Source organism: Balaenoptera borealis (genome assembly GCF_965194805.1).
Source record: "Balaenoptera borealis genome assembly, chromosome: 9".
NCBI classification, from domain to species: Eukaryota; Metazoa; Chordata; class Mammalia; order Artiodactyla; family Balaenopteridae; genus Balaenoptera; species Balaenoptera borealis.
This window is the reverse complement of record NC_138873.1, coordinates 48,757,169-48,781,309: the sequence shown is the minus strand read 5'-3', so window position 1 is coordinate 48,781,309 and position 24,141 is coordinate 48,757,169. Positions and strand designations below refer to the sequence as shown.

The 24,141-nt window shown below is 35.2% G+C and overlaps 1 protein-coding gene across 8 annotated transcripts in view; it reads right to left on the bottom strand.

Moving 5' to 3' along the window:
* The window catches only part of REV3L (REV3 like, DNA directed polymerase zeta catalytic subunit), a 190,537-nt gene that overhangs the window by 157,317 nt on the left and 9,079 nt on the right, over window positions 1–24,141 (bottom strand). For 2 of the 8 annotated variants that reach the window (XM_082404698.1, XM_082404699.1), the window contains one exon: window positions 22,853–22,980. The exons of the other annotated variants lie outside the window; for them this stretch is intronic. The gene's annotated coding sequence lies outside the window, so the exon portion shown is untranslated. The remainder of the gene's footprint in view (window positions 1–22,852; window positions 22,981–24,141) is intronic. 8 annotated transcript variants of the gene reach the window in all.

Genomic DNA, 24,141 nt, shown 5'->3' with positions numbered 1-24,141 from the left:
TATGGAGGACCCCACAGAATTTTGTTTATGTGGGTTATACCAATACTAACCATATTAGAAACCATATTAAAACTGAGAAATACATAAAGTATTGACATTTTCATCCATTAAAAATAATAAACCTATTACACATTAACACGAGTAACATTTCATTCTGTTTTCCAAAAGAAAAAAATTAGTGCAAAGACAAATTGCTTTACATTTTTGTAAATCTCTCTAATGTCTGGCTTACTAAGAGAATGCTGGGTTCTCATATCTGCTTCTGCTCAATCTGTTGCTTATGCTGTTTTGGCTGGGAAAGACAACCAACCAGTCTGTGTTATGTGGAAGCAATACACCCAAGAAACCTAAGATACCACCTCCTGAGTGGAATGACTAAGTATAAAAAGGGGGAAAGGATAGTATTGGTTCTGTAAATCTTAAAAGAGTACTCAAGAGTGGAATGAGGTATTAAACATCCTAGTCATCTCACAAGAGAAAGAGCCAGAAAAGTGATTTGTTCATAAAATTTATCCCACATGGGTTACAGGAGAACTTCAGAAAGGAGATAGAATCATGAAGAGTTCCCATATAAAATAATATAGATTCACAACTCTACATGAAGAGTACGGAAATGCCTTGGGCCTGAGCTGGGAGTCTGGGAAGTTCTAAGTGTAAGAAACCATTCTCCAAAGGACACAGAGAAAAGGGGAGCAGGGCCAAGTAATGGAATAATGGGGCAGGGGGACCAGAGCAGAAGGAAAACAATATTTTTAATGGGCAAAGGATTTGAATAGATACTTCATCAAAGAAGATATGTCAAGGGCAAATAAGCACATTAAAAGATGTTCAGTACCCTTAGTCCTTAGAAATGAAAACTGAAATGACACTGAGATATCATTATACTCCCACTAGAAAGAACTCAATTTTAAAAAGACTAAACTGGAACCAAATGTTGATGAGAGTATGGAGAAAATGGACCTCCCAAACACTGCTGGAGGTAATGCAAAACGATACAGCTACTTTGGAAAAGAGTTTGGTGGTTTCTTATGCAGTAAACTTATGACCCAGCAATCCCACTCCTAAGTATTTATACGAGAAATGAAAATATATATTCATACAAAGACTTGTACATGAGTGTTCACAGCATCTTTATTCATAATAGACCAACCTGGAAACAACCTCCACACGTCCAGCTCCCAGTGAATGGTATATCCATATAATGGAATATAACCCAGCAATATAAAGGAACACACTACTGATACATGGAACAATGTGGATGAAGACACAAATGGCTACATACTGTATGACTGCATTTATACGAAACTCTAGAAAAGGCAAAACTATAGTAATTAGACCAGTGGTTGCTGGAGGTGGGGAGGGGGGTTTGACTGAAGGAGAAGGGAACTTTTTAGGGTGATAGAAATGTCCTAAATATCATGATTCTGGTGATGGCTGTTACATGACCACACACATTTGTCGAAACTTACCTAATTGTATACTTAAAATTGGTCAATTTTGTTGTATGTAAATTATACCTCAATAAAACTGATTAAAGAAAAAGAACAGAGAAATGAACATATCTTCCCTTCATCATGCCTGTCACTCACCAGGATTTATCAACACCTGATAGACAATGGCAAAAGGTAAGAAAGTAGAGATGTAAAAATCATTGACAAGAACAGGGAGTTGATAGGAATGATATAGTCATAAGGAGAAATAATAATATGCCTTTCTTATTACATTTTAACCATTCCAATAATGAGAATAATTTGCTACTAAAAGAGACCCTGACCAGTCCAAAATGTCATGTTTCATCAAAACAGTATTTCTTATATAATGTTCTAAGGGCTACCTAAATCAGAAGCATCTCAGACCTTCTCCATCAGACATTCTAGGTGAAAAGTCCCCAAATCTACCTTTTGAACTGCTCCCAAAGAAATAATTTTGCAAACTGAGTCTGAGAGAACCACTGTATTGGAAGGAATGTACACATATGCATGCACACACACATACAACTGGGTTTGCAATGGTTCCAGGTCAATAGTATTTAACAGCACATATGCTTTTCTTACAGGAGCATAGAATCGTCTCTACTTCATGGAGCTACAAGGGGCTCAAATGAGATCCTCTATAAAAACCACTTAGGATACTGCCAAGGTACTCAATGTGTCACTTGACAATCATCCTGGACTTGAGCAGGAAAACAATTCCAAGTAGAGGAAAAAAGATCCTTTGACCTTACCAAGTCTGAAATTCCACAATGCAATACTGCTTCTGTTTCACCAATATATACTGGTTAGTAGCAGGTGACAGCCACTTCAATTTTAATTACTATTTGTAATATCATAATAATATTTTCTTTAAATATGTGACTTTTTAAAGGTAGATACTATGTTTCTCCCCTTTACTTTATAAATTATGTTGATTTGTTATAGATTTTCCTATGGGCCTTCTCTGTACATCAATTTCAAACATCTTTATAATCAAGTACTACCACGTCAAAAGAAAACAATTAACAACAAAACTAAACAACATTAGGAACAGCAGAGAAGAAAGTTGAGTAATAGGTCAAGGCCTTTACCTTCATGAGGTGGTTTTGTTTTTTTTTTGTTTTTGGTGCCACAACATATACAAAATTTACCATCTTAATCCTTTCTGAGTATACAATTCAATGGTATGAAGTACATTCACACTGTTGTGTAACCATTACCACCATCCATCTCTAGAATATTTCTTTCCATCAACCCAAACTGAAACTCTGCACCCATTAAACAACAAATTCCCATTTCCCATTTTCCCCCAGCCCCTGGTAACCACTAATCTACTTTCTTTCTCTATGAATTTGACTATTCTAGATACCCCATATAAGTGGAATCATACAGTATTTGTCCTTCCACTATGAGTTTTTTCTACTAATTTTTACTGCATGTCTAGGCAACAAGCACTAAGGACACAAAGACTGGCAGCATACTGCTGTACCCTCATGAAATTTACACTCTAAATAGGGAAGCCAGACAAGTCAATATGATAACTGCTCTAACAGAGATACAAGTACAATGACAGCACAAAGGAGCAATCAACTCTGAGTTGACTGAAGTCAGGAGAGCTTCACAATAGAGGTGATATCTCAGGACAGTTTTGAAATATGAAGAATTCACTGAATGGACATGGTCATTCCAGTCATCAAACATTCTATGAGGGACAAAATTATGCCAGGTACTCCACACCCAGAACAGCCAGAGTTCGTGCTTTCCTTAAGGTAAAAGCAAATGCAGAGCCATGAAATATGCATCTGAGCAAGGGCCAGCAGTTCAAACTGAAGAGCAAAGTGCTTGGGGAGGAAGATGAGGCTGCAAAGGCACTCAGGTGTCAGATCATGGAGAAGTTTTATGTCATCCAGAGTTTTACTGAATACTGCAGGCCAATTTGACAACTTCAGAATATGTAACGATCAGAGGTGGCTCTTGCTAGTACACATTCCTAGGATAACCCCAAAGGTTTTTATTTCATATGCCTGGGGTGGACTCCAGAAATTTACTTTTAATAAGTACACCAGGTGATTCTAAAGCAGTTATATCCATGGACTACTTTTGGGGAAATACCTCTGTAGAATATGGGAAGCTAGTGATGGCTTCAAACAGCAGAATAATGTGAATAGCTTATATGTTTGGGTTTATTAATTTTCTCCCTAACTATAAAGTGCTTTTATTCAAAACATAGAAAAAAACACAAAAAAGAAAAACATTACTCAATTCTACCACCTGGAGATAAACAGTTCATACTCCGGTGTATTTGTTTTTCTCTGTGTTTACAGTATATACATTTTTTAAGACTTTATTGAATTTGTTACAATATCGCTTCTGTTTCATGTTTTGGTTCTTTGGCCATGAGGCACGTGGAATCTTAGCTCCCTGACCCAGGATTGAACCCACACCCCCTGCATTGGAAGGCAAAGTCTTAATCACTTGACTGCCAGGAAAGTCCCTACATTATATACATTTTTAAACAGAAGGATCATACTGTACAAACCACTCTGAAGAAGCCTATTTTCTTCACTTAGTCATGCAAGTGGACATTTCTCCCTTCTATTCTTTCTTAGTAAGATTTTTGATGACTGCATAGCAGACCATAGGTACCATATAGGTGTAATTATCCCTTATTTTTAAACATTTAGGTTATTAGCTGTTTTTCGCCTATTTTCCTGTACCATTGTCAATGTCAACATTTGGATGGTATCTGAGTTTAAAAAAGATCACGTTAGTGACCTTATAAGGGCTAGATGTGAAAAAAGGTGAAGTTAGGGGACTTCCCTGGTGGCACAGTGGTTAAGAATCCACCTGCCAATGCAGGGGACACAGGTTGGATCCCTGGTCCAGAAAGATCCCACATGCTGCAGAGCAACTAAGCCCGTGCACCACAACTACTGAGCCTGCGCTCTAGAGTCCGTGAGCCACAACTACTGAGCCGGCATGCTGCAACTAACTACTGGAGCCCATGCACTCTAGGGCCTGCGTGCCGCAACCACTGAAGCCCACGCACCTAGAGCCCGTGCTCTGCAACAAGAGAAGCCACTGCAATGAGAAGCCCGCGAACCTCAATGAAGAGAAGCCCCTGCTCACCGCAACTAGAGAAAGCCCACACACAGCAACACAGACCCAATGCAGCCAAAAAATTAAAATAAATAAATAAATAAAGGTGAAGTTAAAGGCAAGGTGAGAGGCTATTATGATGGTCCAAGCAAAAATAATGAGACCTCAATTAAAGAAGTAACAATAGAAATGGACAGAGAATGGATTTGAAAGTCCATAATCTATAATACATGTAAGGGTTTGTCACCTGTTTAAGATAATATGCAAAGAATTCTTCTTTTCTCCAATAAATATTTACCAAAGCCCTATAATGTATCAAAGAATAATTATGGGGAAAAAAACGTATTAGGATTAAAAAAAAATCACCATACATGTTTCACTTTTCTTTTCTGTGTGTGTACATATATCAATATGCGTAGGATCAGGTTTCCAGTTGCATTTAAGTAATTCAGAGTATTCCTTTTTATCAGAGGAAAAACAATTCCGTGTTCCAGTTCTACAACTGCAAAAAGAGAGCCAGAAAATATCACAGTTGTCAGCAAAAGCCTAACCCTCTGTTATTGAGTCTATGGTGCGGCTATAGTGGGAATTTAACATACTAAACAAGAAACTGCCCATGATCAAGTTTACTTCAATTTTTTAAAAGAATCTGTATATACTGGGTCTTTCGGCCAAAAAAGAAAATTCTTCCTGCATTTGGCTCCTTGTCCTTTTATGTGACTATTCTCCAGTATCAACTTAGAGATATCCTCATTTCAAAATCTGCCAGCTACTGGGACATGGGTCAAAAAAAACACTTTTCCTCTCTGTGAAAAAGTAAAATTCATCAATGACAAGATATCTTATTAGGTAAAGCTGAGACCACACAAAAATGCTTACAATGAACTAGTTCATTCCCCTCAAACAACTTTTGTAAAGATACTAATACCCATTCCACACTCTTAAGCTCCAGACTTCAAATGTAAGGTTTTTTTATGATTAAACTTTTAGACACTTGAAACAGACATATCCAAAGACTCCTTTTTTTTTTTTTTCTTTTTGTAAGTCTGACACACCTCAGTGGATGTAAAGGAAAAAATTAGAAGCATCTCTTCCTTTCTTCTAAGATAGTATTCCTTTTTATTCATCTACCTTATAATATAAAAAGAAACTAGATAAGTCTCATTTATTACTTTTGATAATTCAAAGCATCTTGATCTACTCAAAAAAACTTTTTTTTACTCTTTGAAATTTCCAAGCTTTAAATTTGTTTTATTTATACTAATTGTTTTATTAATTTTTAATGATCTTGAAAAATCTCTCCTTTAAAAGGTATCCCATTTATACCTCCAAAACACTTTCTCAAATAACAGGTTAAAAAAAACAAAACAAAATAATGCTAAATTCTTACTTACACTGTAACTAATGTCTATGTAATTCTATACAGTCCTAGGAGAGTAAAATAAACATATCTGGGTCTAGCTACTTGGTAATATGTAATATTATTTTCTTATTCCAAATTAAATATGTAAAGTTATAATAACAACTTTCAGTTGTTTCATAATTCAGAATGAAAATCCAACGAATTTCAAGTGATTAACATAGAAAAATAAGAATATGTTTCAGCATATAAAACTAAAACATACCTTACTTCATAAGTTACTGGAATTATTACATTATATTCTATCTTCACAATAACAACAATTCTGGGCCATATCTCATAGTACACAAATCTAATCACACTGGTTTTAGTTGGAACAAAAATTATTACAAATTTATATTTTACTAATAATGTGAAAGATCTCAGGACATGACAAAAAGTATATGCCTCTACAGTGTAACTTCACATTCTGACATAACAATACTTAAGGAATATCAACAACAACTATTATCATCAAGAAAATCTCCCTAAAGATAAATCTCACCATACTGGGGGGGGGGGGGGGGGGGCAGGGCAGAGTGGGAAAAAAACAGAAAAAACCCAGAACAAATCACACAAGAGCTATGAGACAGTATCTTATGATCCAACGTACATATAATTGAAATCACACACAAAAAGGAGACAGAGAACAGGTCAAAAAAAAAAAAAGATAATGGCTGAGATTCTTCCAAATTAAATAAAAGATAGAAAACCACAGAACCAAGAAGTTCAGAGAACACCAAACAAAACAAGACACATCATGTTCAAAGGTAAAGACACACCATATCCAAAGACAGAGAAAATCTTAAAGACAGACCAAGAAAAAGAAAAAAGAAGACATTTATTATACAGAGAATCAAAGAATTACAGCAAAACCACACAAGCCAGACAACAGAGTGACATCTTTTTTTGTTGTTTTTTGCTGCACCATGAGGCTTGCGGGGATTTTAATTCCCCAACCAGGGATCGAACCCAGGCCCTGGCAGTGGAAGTGCCAAGTCCTATCCACTTGAATGCCAGGGAATTCCCTAGAGTGACATCATTTAAGTGCTAAAAGAAAAGAAAATGGCAATCTAAAATTCTATACTCAGCAAAAGTATTCTATACTCAGCAAAAGTATTCTATAAAAATGAAGGAAAAATAAAGTCATTCAGAAAATAAAAAAACTGAGTAATTCATTACCGCCAGACTTGTCCTACAATAAATAATAAAGGAAGTTCTTCAGGCAGATGGAATATGATAGCAGACAGAAACTTGGATCCATAAAGAAATCAACAGCACTAGAAATGACATAAATGAAAGTAAATATAAAACCTCATTTACATCTTATTTGTAATTTCTCTAAAAGATGACTGTCTAAAGCAAAAATAGAAGTAATCTATTGTGTGCTAATAGCACATATAAAAGTGAAATGCATGACAACAAATGCACAAAGGATGAGCAGGAAGAATTTGGAGGAAACAGCTATAAAGTTGTTATAGTATATATGGAATTAGGTACTAGTATATAATGGAAGACTTGATTAGTTACAAATATACATTACAAACCCTAAGACTACCACTTAATTAATTTCAAAAAGAGATATAAATAAATGAGCAGATAGTAGAGAGAAAGGGAATAATAAAAAATATCCAGGTAATCCAAAAGAGGAAAAAAGCAAAGAACAGATAGAATAACAGAAAACAGCTAGCACGAGAAGCAAGAAGAACTACAACCCTGCAGCCTGTGGAACAAAAACCACATTCACAGAAAGATAGACAAGATAAAAAGGCAGAAGTCTATGTACCAGATGAAGGAACAAGAAAAAAACCCAGAAAAACAGCTAAATGAAGTGGAGATAGGCAACCTTCCAGAAAAAGAATTCAAAATAATGATAGCAAAGATGATGCAGGACCTTGGAAAAAGAATGGAAGCAAGGATCAAAAAGATGCAAGAAATGTTTAACAAGGACCTAGAAGAATTAAAGAACAAACAAACAGTGACGAACAATACAATAACTGAAATAAAAACTACACTAGAATGAATCAGTAGCAGAATAACTGAGGCAGAAGAACAGATAAGTGACATGGAAGAAAGAATGGTGGAATTCACTGCTGCGGAACAGAAAAAAGGAATGAAAAGAAATGAAGACAACCTAAGAGACCTCTGGGACAACATGAAACACAACAACATTTGCATTATAGGGGTCCCAGAAGGAGAAGAGAGACAGAAAGGACCCGAGAAAATATCTGAAGAGATTATAGTCAAAAACTTCCCTAACATGGGAAAGGGAATAGCCACCCAAGTCCAGGAAGTGCAGAGAGTCCCATACAAGATAAACCCAAGGAGAAACACACTGAGACACATAGTAATCAAACTGGCAAAAATTAAAAACAAAGAAAAATTATTGAAAGCAGCAAGGGAAAAACAACAAATAACATACAAGGGAACTCCCATAAGGTTAACAGCTGATTTCTCAGCAGAAACTCTACAAGCCAGAAGGGAGTGGCATGACATATTTGAAATGATGAAAGGGAAGAACCTACAACCAAGATTACTCTACCCAGCAAGGATCTCATTCAGACTCCATGGAGAAATCAAACGCTTTATACACAAGCAAAAGCTAAGAGAATTCAGCACCACCAAACCAGCTCTACAACAAATGCTAAAGGAACTTCTCTAAGTGGAAAACAAGAGAAAAAAAGGACCTACAAAAACAAAAACAAAACAATTAAGAAAATGGTCAGAGGAACATACATATCGATAATTACCTGAAACATGAATGGATTAAATGCTCCAACCAAAAGACACAGGCTCGCTGAATGGATACAAAAACAAGACCCATATATATGCTGTCTACAAGAGACCCACTTCAGACCTAGGGACACATACAGACTGAAAGTGAGGGGATGGAAAAAGATATTCCATGCAAATGGAAATCAAAAGAAAGCTGGAGTAGCTATACTCATATCAGATAAAATAAACTTTAAAATGAAGAATGTTACAAGAGACAAGGAAGGACACTACATAATGATCAAGGGATCAATCCAAGAAGAAGATATAACAATTATAAATATATATGCACCCAACATAGGAGCACCTCAATACATAAGGCAACTGCTAACAGCTATAAAAGAGGAAATCGACAGTAACACAGTAATAGTGGGGGACCTTAACACCTCACTTACACCAAAGGACAGATCATCTAAACAGAAAATTAATAAGGAAACACAAGCTTTAAATGACACAATAGACCAAATAGATTTAATTGATATTTATGGGACATTCCATCCAAAAACAGCAGATTACACTTTCTTCTCAAGTGCGCACAGAACATTCTCCAGGACAGATCACATCTTGGGTCACAAATCAAGCCTCAGTAAATTTTAAAAAACTGAAATCATATCAAGCATCTTTTCTGACCACAATGCTACGAGGTTAGAAATCAATTACAGGGAAAAAAATGTAAAAAACACAAAACACATGGAGGCTAAACAATACGTTACTGAATAACCAAGAGATCACTGAAGAAATCAAAAGAGGAAATCAAAAAATACCTAGAGACAGATGACAATGAAAACACGACAATCCAAAACCTATGGGATGCAGCAAAAGCAGTTGTAAAAGGGAAGTTTATAGCAATACAAGCCTACCTCAAGAAACAAGGAACATCTCAAATAAACAATCTAACCTTACACCTAAAGGAACTAGAGAAAGAACAAAAAAAACCCAAAGTTAGCAGAAGGAAAGAAATCATAAAGATCAGAGCAGAAATAAATGAAATAGAAACAAAGAAAACAACAGCAAAGATCAATAAAACTAAAAGCTGGTTCTTTGAGAAGATAAACAAAATTGATAAACCATTAGCCAGACTCATCAAGAAATAGAGGGAGAGGACTCAAATCAATAAAATTAGAGATGAAAAAGGAGAAGTTACAACAGACACCGCAGAAATACAAAGCATCCTAAGAGACTACTACAAGCAACTCTATGCCAATAAAGTGGACAACCTGGAAGAAATGGACAAATTCTTAGAAATGTATAACCTTCCAAGACTGAACCAGGAAGAAACAGAAAATATGAACAGACCAATCACAAGTAATGAATTGAAACTGTGATTAAAAATCTTCCAACAAACAAAAGTCCAGGACCAGATGGCTTCACAGGTGAATTCTATCAATTCTATCAAACATTTAGAGAAGAGCTAACACCCATCCTTCTCAAACTCTTCCAAAAAATTGCAGAGGAAGGAACACTCCCAAACTCATTCTATGAGGCCACCATCACCCTGATACCAAAACCAGACAAAGATACTACAAAAAAAAATTACAGACCAATATCACTGATGAATATAGATGCAAAAATCCTCAACAAAATACTAGCAAACAGAATCCAACAACACATTAAAAGGATCATACACCATAATCAAGTGGGATTTATCCCAAGGATGCAAGGATTCTTCAATATACGTAAGTCAATCAATGTGATACACCATATTAACAAATTGAAGAATAAAAACCATATGATCATCTCAATAGATGCAGAAAAAGCTTTTGACAAAATTCAACACCCATTTATGATAAAAACGCTCCAGAAAGTGGCCATAGAGGGAACCTACCTCAACATAATAAAGGCCATATGTGACAAACCCACAGCAAACATCATTCTCAATGGTGAAAAACTGAAAGCATTTCCTCTAAGATCAGGAACAAGACAAGGATGTCCACTCTCACCACTATTATTCAACATAGTTTTGGAAGTCCTAGCCACGGCAATCAGAGAGGAAAAAGAAATAAAAGGAATACAAACTGGAAAAGAAGAAGTAAAAGTGTCACTGTTTGCAGATGACATGATACTATACATAGAGAATCCTAAAGATGCCAGAAGAAAACTACTAGAGCTAATCAATGAATTTGGTAAAGTTGCAGGGTACAAAATTAATGCACAGAAATCTATTGCGTTCCTATACACTAATGATGAAAAATCTGAAAGAGAAATTAAAGAAACACTCCCATTTACCACTGCAACAAAAAGAATAAAATACCTAGGAATAAACCTACCTAGGGAGACAAAAGACCTGTATGCAGAAAACTATAAGACAATGATGAAAGAAATTAAAGATGATACCAACAGATGGAGATATATACCATGCCCTTGGATTGGAAGAATCAATATTGTGATAATGACTATACTACCCAAAGCAATATACAGATTCAATGCAATCCCTATCAAATAACCAATGGCATTTTTTACAGAACTAGAACAAAAAATCTTAAAATTTGTATGGAGACACAAAAGACCCTGAATAGCCAAAGCAGTCTTGAGGGAAAAACTGGAGCTGGAGGAATCAGATTCCCTGACTTCAGACTATACTACAAAGCTACAGTAATCAAGACAATATGGTACTGGCACAAAAACAGAAATATAGCTCAATGGAACAAGATAGAAAGCCCAGAGACAAACCCATGCACCTATGGTCAACTAATCCATGGTAAAGGAGGCAAGGATACACAATGGAGAAAAGACAGTCTCTTCAATAAGTGATGCTGGGAAAACTGGACAGCTACGTGTAAAAGAATGAAATTAGAACACTCCCTAACACCATACACAAAAATAAATTCAAAATGGATTCGAGACCTAAATGTAAGACCAGACACTATAAAACTCTTAGAGGAAAACATAGGAAGAACACTCTTTGACATAAATCACAGCAAGATCTTTTTTGATCCACCTCCTACAGTAATGGAAATAAAAACAAAAATAAACAAATGGGATCTAATGAAACTGAAAAGCTTTTGCACAGCAAAGGAAACCATAAACAAGATGAAAAGACAACCCTCAGAATAGGAGAAAATATTTGCAAACGAATCAACAGACAAAGGATTAATCTCCAAAATATATAAACAGCTCATTCAGCTCAATATTAAAAAAAAAAAAACAACCCAATCCAAAAATGGGCAGAAGACCTAAATAGACATTTCTCTAAAGAAGACATACAGATGGCCAAGAAGCACATGAAACACTGCTCAACGTCACTAATTATTAGAGAAACGCAAATCAAAACTACAATGAGGTATCACCTCACACCAGTTAGAATGGGCATCATCAGAAAATCCACAAACAACAAATGCTGGAGAGGGTGTGGAGGAAAGGGAACCCTCTTGCATTGTTGGTAGGAATGTAAATTGATACAGCCACTATGGAGAACAGTATGGAGGTTCCTTAAAAAACTAAAAATAGAATTACCATATGACCCAGCAATCCCACTACTGGGCATATACCCAGAGAAAACCACAGTTCAAAAAGACACATGCACCCAGTGTTCATTGTAGCACTATTTACAATAGCCAGGTCACGGAAGCAACCTAAATGCCCACTGACAGACGAATGGATAAAGAAGATGTTGTACATATATACAATGGAATATTACTCCGCCATAAAAAGGAACAAAATTGGGTCATTTGTAGAGACGTGGATGGATCTAGAGACTGTCATACAGAGTGAAGTAAGTCAGAAAGAGAAAAACAAATATCATATATTAACGCATATATGTGGAACCTAGAAAAATGGTACAGATGAACCGGTTTGCAGGGCAGAAACTTGAGACACAGATATAGAGAACAAACGTATGGACACCAAGGGGGGAAAGTGGCGGGGGGTGTGGGTGATGGTGTGATGATTTGGGACATTGGGATTGACATGTATACACTGATGTGTATAAAATGGATGACTAATAAGAATTAAAAAAAAAAAGAAAACAGCTGGCACAGTGATAGAGTTTAGTCCAACCATATTATTAATTACATTAAATGTAAAAAACCTAAACACATCAATTAAAAGACAGAGACTGTCAGACTAGGTAAACAAATAAGCCCAACTATATACTATCTACAAGAAACCCATTTTAAATATAAAACCAGAAGTAGGTTGAAAGTAAAAGGATGGGAAAAGGTATGTTAGGAGACAATTCTCCATGGGTCTGTACTGTGGTAGTTGTCTTTGAATCTACTTCTCAGTACTTGACTTGCAACTATCTCCCAACTGCAATTCCTCCTTATTAGTAGTCAATAAATTGGAAAGTCAGGAATCTACTGTCTAATGCCAGCATCTATGAAATTTGTGGCAAGTTAACTTGTTAGCTTGCAAGAATGTAAAAATCTCAGACCCTTCACAAGTCTTGACATGATATACCATGTTAAAAGCTAATTAAAAGAAAGCTGGAGTGGCTATATTATTAACGGACAAGGAAGACTTTCAGAATAAGGAATATTACCAGGGATTAAGAAGCCATTTCACCAAGAAGATATAATAATCCTAAATATGTAAGAACCCAACTAAAGCTTCAAAATACTTGAATCAAAAACTGATAAAACTGAAAGAGAAACCAGCAAATCCACAAGTTGGAGACTTTAACATTCCTCTCAATATTTGATAGGATAAGCAGATGATAAACATACGGAAAAATTCAACCTTACTAGTGAGAGAAAATATACAAACTCACAATGAGGGAGATCATTTACGCCTATAAGAATTCATTTAAAACTTAAGTTTGACAAATCTAAGTGTTGGTGAAGATGGGGAACATCAAAAACTCTCATACACTGCTGGTGGGCATATAATTTGATAGAACCACTCTGGAAAACAATTTGGCATTACCCAATAAAATAGAGATGTACACATCATACCACAGCAATTCCACCCCTAGTACAGCCATGATAAATTCTTATACACATGCTCTAGAAGACACGTACAACAGTTTTCATAACAGCATTGTTAGTAATTGGGGATTAAAAAAAAAAAAAAGACCAGGAAACAACTCAGATGTTCACAGATAGGAGAATGAATAAATAAAATTGTGATATACTCATATAACACAATACTATACAGCAGTAAAAAGGAATGAACTACAGCTATATAATTCAGCATAGGTGATTCCCTAAAACATAATGTTGGGTTGGGGCAGGGGGAAATCACAGAAGAACAGACACACATAAATAACTCTAAAGAGATAAAACCAAATAATATATTGTTTAGGGATATTTACAAATGAGGTAAAACTATAAAGAAAAACAAGGAAACGATTAACCAAAATTAGATAAGAGAGGACGAGGCAATCAGAGACTTCAAAGATATTTGTAATGTTTATTCTGGGTAGTAAATAGATGTTTTTTATATTCCTTACCCTATACATATTACAGATATTCTCATATTATATATTTATAATTTAAAATTCTTACTAAGAATAAGTAATAAATACAGCTTCACTCAGCAAATACTGAAAACAAAAAAAAATGTTAAATAAAATCACCAAACACAAGAACACCACCACTGTTGTTAGTAGACACTGAGACGTACATGACCCAAAGAGGCCACACTAGATACTGGTTATACTTAGCAAGATATAAAACATGAAACAACATGCCAGCAAGGCAGTGTCAGGTAGTTATTCTTCAGTAGGAGTCTTCACAGCAATTCAGGGAGTATTCTCTTTGGCCCCCAGGTGGCAGGTCAGGTAAAAGAGAACGCAATCACAAGGATCAGTGCAGTAACTACCCTAGCTTGGAAGTACCAAATAGTAACCACCAATTCCAGTCCTAAAGACATAGATTCCCAGTCTCACAACAGACTCACTCAACTATAAGAGTTATCACACTCAGGAAAGCCCAAAGCTGTTGCCTCACACTGGTCTCTACAGTTTATTCACAGTCCTCCCAGTCCATATGTACTTTACTAATCATGATTCATTATTACCAAAAGCAATGGTGCTTGGTTACACAACTGACATTCTATCTCTATCAGGTTTCCAGGTGAATAAAGCTACAGAGTTAACCCAAGACCAAAATAGTCAGGGGGAAAAAAGCTATTAATTTTTTACCCACAAGAAGTGAGGAGATTAAATTTAGAATGGCACTAAGCTAAACATCTATTTATATATTTCACTGAATGTAAAATGCCAATGATTATAAGACATCATTTTTTGTACTACTAAGAAAGAATACGCTTCCAATTAAATATGGTGCATCACTGATTGTAAGACCCATCCCAATTACTGAGATGTAAAAATGGCGGCAGGGGAGGATAAACATCTTAGAATCAATGAAATACAAAATAACTCTTCCAATTTTTCACTAAAATATTTAAGATATACAGCACTATTCTCTACCTTGGAGATATAATCTGCTCCAACAGAAACCAGTTCCCTACTAAAATCTTTCTAAAATATGCAAGATTGTATTTTCTCACTCAATACCAAGGTTATATTTTCTCACTCAATACCTCTCTTTCTTCATCTATTCTAAAAACACAACTCCTAGTATCAACAAAACTGATGGAGCATAGCTCTCTCCATTCTGGATGTTAAATGAGCTTCCCTCACTGATAAAAACCACCAGAAGTCCTAAGGGCCTTTACAACCTGGAGACTTTCATGTAATGCTCTGGAGAAAAGAAAGATAGAAAGACAGACAGACAGAAAGAGAAGACAGAAAAACAGACAGAAAGAAAGATCCTCAGGTTATCTGGGTATAAGTTTGCTCCCACATGACAGAGACTGTGCAGTCAGAACGGGGGAAAACTCTTAAACCTCAATCCAGTAGGGGCATACTAAATGAATGTTTTCATCTAAGTGGGCTGTGCTCAATTATTAGCTCTGTATATCTGGGAAGGCAATTGTATCAGTTTATAAGCAAAAATGAAGATAATCAATTGGACTTTCCATACTCTGCCTACTTGCAAACACCAGGAGTGGATAAATAGCCTCTTGTTCATAGAAGGATAAACTTGGGACCTATACAAACATTCAGCACACCTTCTTAAGATGCCAAAGAAAAGAATCTGTGACAATTTACATTAGGAAACAGAAGAAATGTAGACAGTATCTGCTGTGTTCTCGATAAGATACAAGAAAATACAGTTTCTGTGAAACATCTTTTATAAGGAAAGATGATCAGTTAAAAAAGGAAGGAATAAAAACACAATAGACATACATAGACTAAGATATAAATGGAACGCTAAGAGATAAGGAAAAGGAAAGAAATATAAACAACAAAATTGAAATCCATACTGGAGGTAAGAAAGAATAGAATCTGTGTTACAGGAAAATAGATCAGTAATGTAAGAAGATGAAAACAAAAAGGATCACCAAGAATGTGAAAGGACAAAGTTAAAAATAAGAGGGAAGACAGGTATAGAAAAGAAATGTGAACCAATCCACAAATAACAGGTATTTCATTAATTTAAAAACAAAAACAGCATAACAAATGGAATGAAAGCAATAATCAAAGGCATAATGGAAGAACTACCCCAAAATAAAAAAACACCAGCATCTCTACATCAAAAGGACTTTCTTATCTCAGTCAAAATTCAAAGACACCAGAATAATGTTTAGAGAATTTTAAAGGAAAAGCCTGGGACACAAGAATACCATTTTGAGCCATGCTCTCATTAACATGTACACACAAAAAAAGCCATTTTCAGATATTCAAGGGTTCAGAAAAGTAAACCACCTGGATATCTCCTGAAAAATAGTACCTGGAAATGTATTTGAGGCAACCAAAAAAAAAAAAAAAATTAAACCTGGAACTCAAGAATGGGTATAAACGGTGTGGTATAAATAGATGAGTGGTGGTGCTCCATACAAAATTAATACATAGAGGTAAGTCTAAATTGTTCTACTGAAATTTAACACATAAGCTAAAAATTTTTTTAAAGAGAAGATATACTGTTTAAAACATTCAACATTTGTAAGTTAAAGACTCAGAAGCTGAGAGTATAAAAATTAAAATAAGCTAAATTCCTTGTATCACATAAAAGAAAATATTTTTTATTTGTTCCCAAATTTTATCATTAAAACTACATTTCTGGGCTTCCCTGGTGGCGCAGTGGTTGAGAGTCTGCCTGCTAATGCAGGGGACACGGGTTCGAGCCCTGGTCTGGGAAGATCCCACATGCCGCGGAGCAACTAGGCCCATGAGCCACAACTACTGAGCCTGCGCATCTGGAGCTTGTGCTCCACAACAAGAGAGGTCACGACAGTGAGAGGCCCGCGCACCGCGATGAAGAGTGGCCCCCACTCACTGCAACTAGAGAAAGCCCTCGCACAGAAACGAAGACCCAACACAGCCAAAACAAATAAATAAATTTATAATGCATTAAAAAAAAAAAACTACATTTCTGTATATATGCTTTTAAAAGTGATTACTGTATCATGCTTTTTAACAAAGCACATAAGAGTTTATGCTGCAAAAAACAGAAAGCAAAGAGTAAAACAGAATTACTAAAAAGTATAAAATTATAGGAGTAAAAATCAAATACATCAATTATAGCAAATTTTTATAGTTTAAAACCTCTACTGGAAAGATCCTCAGATGGGGTTAAAAAAATGAAATGACTTAAGAATTAAAAATAGTGACAGGCAATTATACAACATGGAAATAGTCAAACTAAAAGGAAATAGTTAATAATTTTGATGTGGAACAAGAAACAGGACTCAAGAAAATTAAAAGGTCTCTTTAGACTGATTAAAAAAAGATATCTACAGTGCTACTCAAATGCAGTCTATGAAGGAGTTGTTTGTTATAGGTTTGCAACAAGACAAGTATCAAACTAGAAACTCTTACAGCAATTTGACAGGAATTCTATATCTGTTTAATAATATAATAATACAAAAAGGGAGCTTGTTGGGTTTTCTTTCTCATTTCATTTTTCTAGTAATTCACTTTTTTTTTTAAAGAGGTGGATTTTTTTTTAATTTATTTATTATTTATTTTTGGCTCTGTTGGGTCTTCATTGCTGCACGCGGGCTTTCTCTAGTTGCGGCGAGCGGGGGCTACTCTTCGTTGCGGTGTGTGGGCTTCTCAATGTGGTGGCTTCTCTTGTTGCAGAGCACAGGCTCTAGGCATGTGGGCTTCAGTAGTTGTGGCACGTGGGCTCAGCAGTTGTGGCTTGCGGGCTCTAAAGCACAGGCTCAGTAGTTGTGGTGCACGGGCTTAGCTGCCCCGCAGCATGTGGGATCCTCCGGGACCAGGGATCAAACCCGTGTCCCCTGCACTGGCAGGCAGATTCTTGACCACTGCACCACCAGGGAAGTCCCTAGTAATTCATTTTTAATGTATTTTAAAGAGGTATCAGAAAAAATTGATTCTTCACCACAATTAGTTTGAAAAGTACTGCTATAAAAGACCTATCAGTTATAAAGCTTTATGTGCCAATAACACAACATCAAAATATACAAAAGTTAAAACAATTAGAGATGCAAAGCAAAAATGAAGAACAAAATAAAGTGGGAAAGTCTCATTCCATGACAGATTAGATTAAAAATAAGTAGAGAATGAAAACAAATGATGAAAAAAAAAAAAAAAGAAAACAAATTATGAAATGTCACATTTCCTTCAGGAAGTCATCTATTATAAGATGTACCATCAGTTGAATACTAGCTTTTCAGGAGAAAAAATTACTGTGTTAAATGTACACATTGTGAGATGTATTACAACCTCAGAAATATTAGAATTTTTTTAAAAGAATCAATCAAGGAAATAATAGTATGTCAACAATTTGGTATCAAATAAATAGAAAAATTTAATTGTCAATGAAACATTTATAAAGATAGCGATGATATAACAGACCCTAAACAATACCCTGACAACTTTGAAAAATTAAAAACCATGTAAAGCATGGCAAAAAAGGGTTTTCTACTATTCCTCACTATAAATCACTTAAGGATTCCTGTTTGGTTTTGCTTTTTTTGATGCTGCTGGGTAAAATTATTATGAAGAAAGGGTTTGCCAACTTTAAAAACTTTTGAGAACTACATTAAATGACTTAAAACATGCTAATCTCTTTAGCCTTGCAGTTTTCTAATCCACTTTTATATAGAACTCAAGGGAAGAAGTCAAAGTATTTCATAATGTCAGATGCTGCATATATCATAGATGCCTCTGCTATCCTCTTCCTACCTCGTTACAATCTTATTAAAAATGTAGGATATTATTTGGGTTTCGGGTAGCATTATTGCTTTCTCAAAAAAGGTCACAGTCTGCTTGTCTTTCTTCTTTGTGGCCCACTGGAAAAACAATAGCCAAATGTAGCCACACTAATATAGCTATATGATTGATTACGTAAAGGCTGGCTAAAGAGATAAAGGGTTATACGAGAGCATTGCTTGAAACACTACCACTATATATATGTGTATATACTGTACACATTACACACACACACACAAACACATACACACAATGCACACTGAACTAGACAAGACTCAAAGCAATATTATTCTAAGTAACACAAATGTATTTTCCACCTATGTTCTACAGTCAATCATCTAAAAATTACCCTCCAAAGGATGATCCTACTTCTTGGACTGGTCTGTCAAAAAGAGTGGTCTCATGATAGCACCAAACTTAGAAGAGAAAAAAGTATATCAAAGATAGGATCCTTTTGAAACTTTTCATTTTAAGTCAGGGTTTTGAAAGGTAAGTTCTCTAAATAAGTGTTCTTCCATTCTCAAAGCTAATACTTAAACCTAACCTCAACTAAATGTGTTCTAAAAGCGTCAGTTAAGATACAAACTTCGTTATAAAATGAAAAAAAATTATTTAAATAAAATGTATTTACCATAAGAATAAACAAACTAGAAAAAATATTTGTAACTCAATTCACAGATAGAGACCAATTTTCCTAATATATGAAGAGCTCCTTGGAATCAGTAAGCAAAAGACCAAGACTCACAACAGAAAAGTGGGTAAAAGATAAACGAGTAGTATCCTGAAAAAGAAATACAAATGGCTCTCAAGTATCTGGAAGGACATCCAACCTCACTCATAATAAAAGAATGCAAATTAAAACTACACTGAGATCCATAATTTTTATCTATTAGATTGGTAAAGATCAAAACATTTGAGATCATAACCTTGGTGAAAATCTGGAACAAGTCTCATTACTGCTGGTGGGAGTACAGATTGAAACAACCTCTGTATTATAGTTCTTCTTACTGGAAGAAATCCTTGTAAGACATTTAAAAAATGTAGTACATAAGATATATTCAGGCTGGTGTGAGCTGTTGGTCATTTAAAAAAATCTGTTGGTAATTGTCTGCTTTTATAGAATATTGTTCATATAATGAAGCAGACAGGTGGACAAGTTTAAGAAACTTTGATGATGAACACAGTAGTATTGCTCCATCTGCTCCTCATCTCATGATGGCCTTTTGTGCACTTAGTGGGTGATCAATTAAATTTGCTGGGTGAATGGGACCAGGAATGATGCTAAAGGATGATGAGAATGGAATAAAACAACTGAGAACAAGAAATTAACTAAATTTATCTGAAATGGTAAATAAATTGCTTAAACACTATACTTTTTCAAGAGCAGGGCACTGTACACTGACAAATGTTTCCTGAAAAATGAGTCGGCCAGCAACAGAGGTATAGCAGATCGTTGCAGTAATGGCTCCCTAATGAGTCACACACTTTTAGGAAATTCCTCCCACACAGACTCTGGGCTTGGCCATGTGATTTGCTTTGGTCCATCAGAAAAGACAAAATATATGGGCTTGCCTTCACTTGCTGCTCCTACAAACCCTACTACTGCCTCCACATGGAAGGCTAGCCTGCTGGAGACACATGGCTCTCCACCACCCCAGCACCAATCTCCAGACATAGGAGTGAAGCCATTCTAGGCCAACTGGCTTCCAGACAACTTCTCAGCTGATTGCAGCCGCATAAGCAAGCCCAGCCAGAAGCAGGAGCAGAAGTGCTGAACTGAGCCCATGCCAGAATCATGGGCTAACAAATGGCTATTGTTTTATACACTAAGTTTTGGGGCAGGTTTGTTATACAAAAATTGATACAAGTGGGGAGGTGAATAGGATCAGTGGCCACGGAAAATTTTTGTTTTACCTGTTTCTGCTTTTTAAAATTTCACAATGAGAATATATCCATATACTATTTAATTAACTTATAAAAATATTTTATATCAGATTGATATTATAGTAAAGCCCTACCATCACCTTATAAGCACATACACATAAAAACAAAATAATCCAGTTCAAATAGGAACATGAATTTGAGAGGAGACATTAATATTGCTCAGGAAAAAAAGGGTCAGTACAGGGTAGCAGGGTATATTTATTACAAAAAAAAATTAATGAATAAGAATACATTCATGGTCACTGTCATGTCTCAATAATGGCTATTATCAGATTCTGGACGTGTTAGGAGACATACATCTCAGATTTTGCTTCTCTGCTTCTTCTGTTTAGGCAGGTAATGGCCTAATACATGTTCCCTCATTTTAATTCTCACATGCTATGAGGTAAACATATGCTGAATAACTTCAGGCAAAAGTTAATTAACCTCTTCATGCCTTATTTCCTCAACTGTAAAATGGGGATAGTAGTAACTATTTTATAGAGTTGTGAAAATTAAACACTTAGAATAAGGCACACAGTAAGGGCTCAATAAATGGTCTATAACCTCTGTTAGTAAAATGATGTAACCTTAAAGTCTTTTGACTAACTTGGCTTCTATTTTATAATCACTAAGCAACATCAACCAAAGTGTGATTCATCAAAATTAATTTGAAAATCTTTCTAATAACTTCGTGAAAAATCCAGAAGACAATGCTATTAAAAAACAAAACAAAACAAAACCTGGGAATATATGTAGAAAAAATATGGTGAAGAAAATTGAAACTCTAGGCAATAATGAATTCATTTGGTCCACATTGCACAATACTAAATGGGTTTAAAAACCAAAGGCTTCAATTTTTGTGTGTGTGTGTTACTAATTCACAAAAGGCAAAAAAAGAAGAGAGCGATAGTTCCCACTGTCACCTCTACTATGATCTCTGGTGCACACACACTTCCAACTCATTCTACCATCATTTAAAAAAAAGAAGGCACTACTAATGGCTTTGGAAAATAAGGCTCTTTCACAAGAAATACACTTAACCTAAATGGCAGTATTGGAAAACTGTAGTTACTCCTTGATCAATGGCTTAACACTGCCCTTTTTCAAGGCAAGATCAGGCTTGGATAGTTTTGTCTCTCTCTCTCTCTCTCTCTCTATATATATATATACACACACACACACACACACATATATGTATATATATGTATATGTATAGGCACACATACACACACACATCAACAGTTTAAAAAGAAAAATCAGGCCTGGGTAGGGTACTTATAAAAAACAGCCAATTTTTTAAAAGTGTTTTAAACCAGTAATTACCTAGACTTTAGACATATGAGTCAGTGACCTACTGTAAAGAGCCTTACACCACAATGTACAGGTATTTTAGTTTGTCCTATTCTGAGGAATGAATAAATGCTACAAAAATTCCATTTTTCATTTCAATTCAACTCAAACATTTTAAAGAGTGCTTGGTATATATGCAGTAATGTGGCAGATCCTGGAGTTAGAAGGGTTAGAAAGAAAGTAACAGTTATGTTACTATATATGCCAGATATTTGCTGCTTACCATGTTTAATCATAATAATCCAGTGAGGTAGAAATTATTAAAACTCACTTTACAGAGGAGGAAATTAAGGCTCACAGAAATAAAATAACTTATCCAGGGTTTCTTAGCAGCAGAGGCAGTGTGGAGGGTCCTGGGGTAGGGGTGAGGGGCAGGAGGCACACGAGGGTAGTGCCATATGACTATTCCTACAGACAAACACAACACTCAGTGTAGTCAGTCCTTTATCAGCCATGTGAAAAGAGGCTAGGACTGTGGAAGACCAAAGAGATAATCTTTTGGGAATGGGCAAAGGAGTCACAGAAGGCTTTAAAGTGGTTAATATTTGAGTTGTTACTTTAAGGATGAGTAGATTTATCAACTTCAATGCCAAGGTTCACCCCCACCTCCCCTCATCCCCAATATATTAACCAAAATAAATTACTTACTTGAAATTGAGAAAAACAATTTTGAGAGAAATCTTCCTCAGATATATTATTCCATAGTTTTAAAACAAATAATATGATGACAGTTTAATTTTTAGGTTGCTTTTATGTGGCTTGTCTTGGTTTTTATTCTGAAATGAAATTTAGATTAGTCATTTTCTTGTTCTGAGAAACTAGGAGTATGCCAACATGTTTTAACTTCACATTTTTTCACATATCAACATGTATTCTTACTTACAAAGTCTTTCATTTCACCATCTCAAACAAAACCTAATTTAATGTATAAATTACTTTGAAGTATAAATATGTATGCAAAATAAGATATTTCTTTTAATCCTTGTTATATTACCTTGGTAGTTGTAATAAATGGAAGAAAAATAGAAAACTCTTGTTAAACTGTTATATATTACACAAGCATTTTTGAGGTAACATGCTTTCTTTTATTCTTTGAATCATATATATAGTAAATGCTCTCTTAATCCAAAGAAAATTAAATAACTGTCCCCAAGGAAATTGACCTCAAAATCTTAGTACTTCCCACAGCTATCATCTAAAAAGAAAACAGAATTGGACAAAAAAAAAAACCCTAAGTTTTCTGAAGACAATTACTGCCCTTTTTTCTCCAAATTTACTTTCCTAGGCATATATTCAATTTCTGCTGCAGAAAACAGTCCAGTTTGCCAATACTAATTAAGCAACAAAATATTTTTCACTTAAAAAAGTGAAATACTTAAAAATCTACAGAGAACTGGAAGAAACACAGAAGATCATCTGGAAAACTTAAAAGAAATGACAAATAAATAAAAACCAAAAACAAACAAAAAAACCCCACCCAACCACACACCAAAAGGTTACATAGCTGTCATTAAGAGGGTTTTACTTATAATTTGTTCTGGTCTCAAAATGCATCTACTTTATGTCTAGACAGTGAAGTGTTTTTCTTTAAATTGCCTAAGACACCTACTCCTGCCTTATCTGTATCTTATCTGGAAACTATAAGTTAACACAATTTTACCCAAAGTTTACTGTACCTTAACTCCCATTATTTATTTCCTCTCTTATTTAGCATCACTGTGGTGTTAAAATGGCAGCCAGGTACCAAAGTGAGATATACCATCCCATATCCCATACCTTAATAAGTTTCTAAGCATTTCTCTGAAATATCTAAGGCTAATGGCAACATTCTTTGAAGCCTATTTAACCCCAACCTACTTAAACCCCAATCATTTTTCACTCATTTTTAATTGAACAAATTCTAATCCAATCAAAAGCAAGACCAGAAAAAGTTTAAT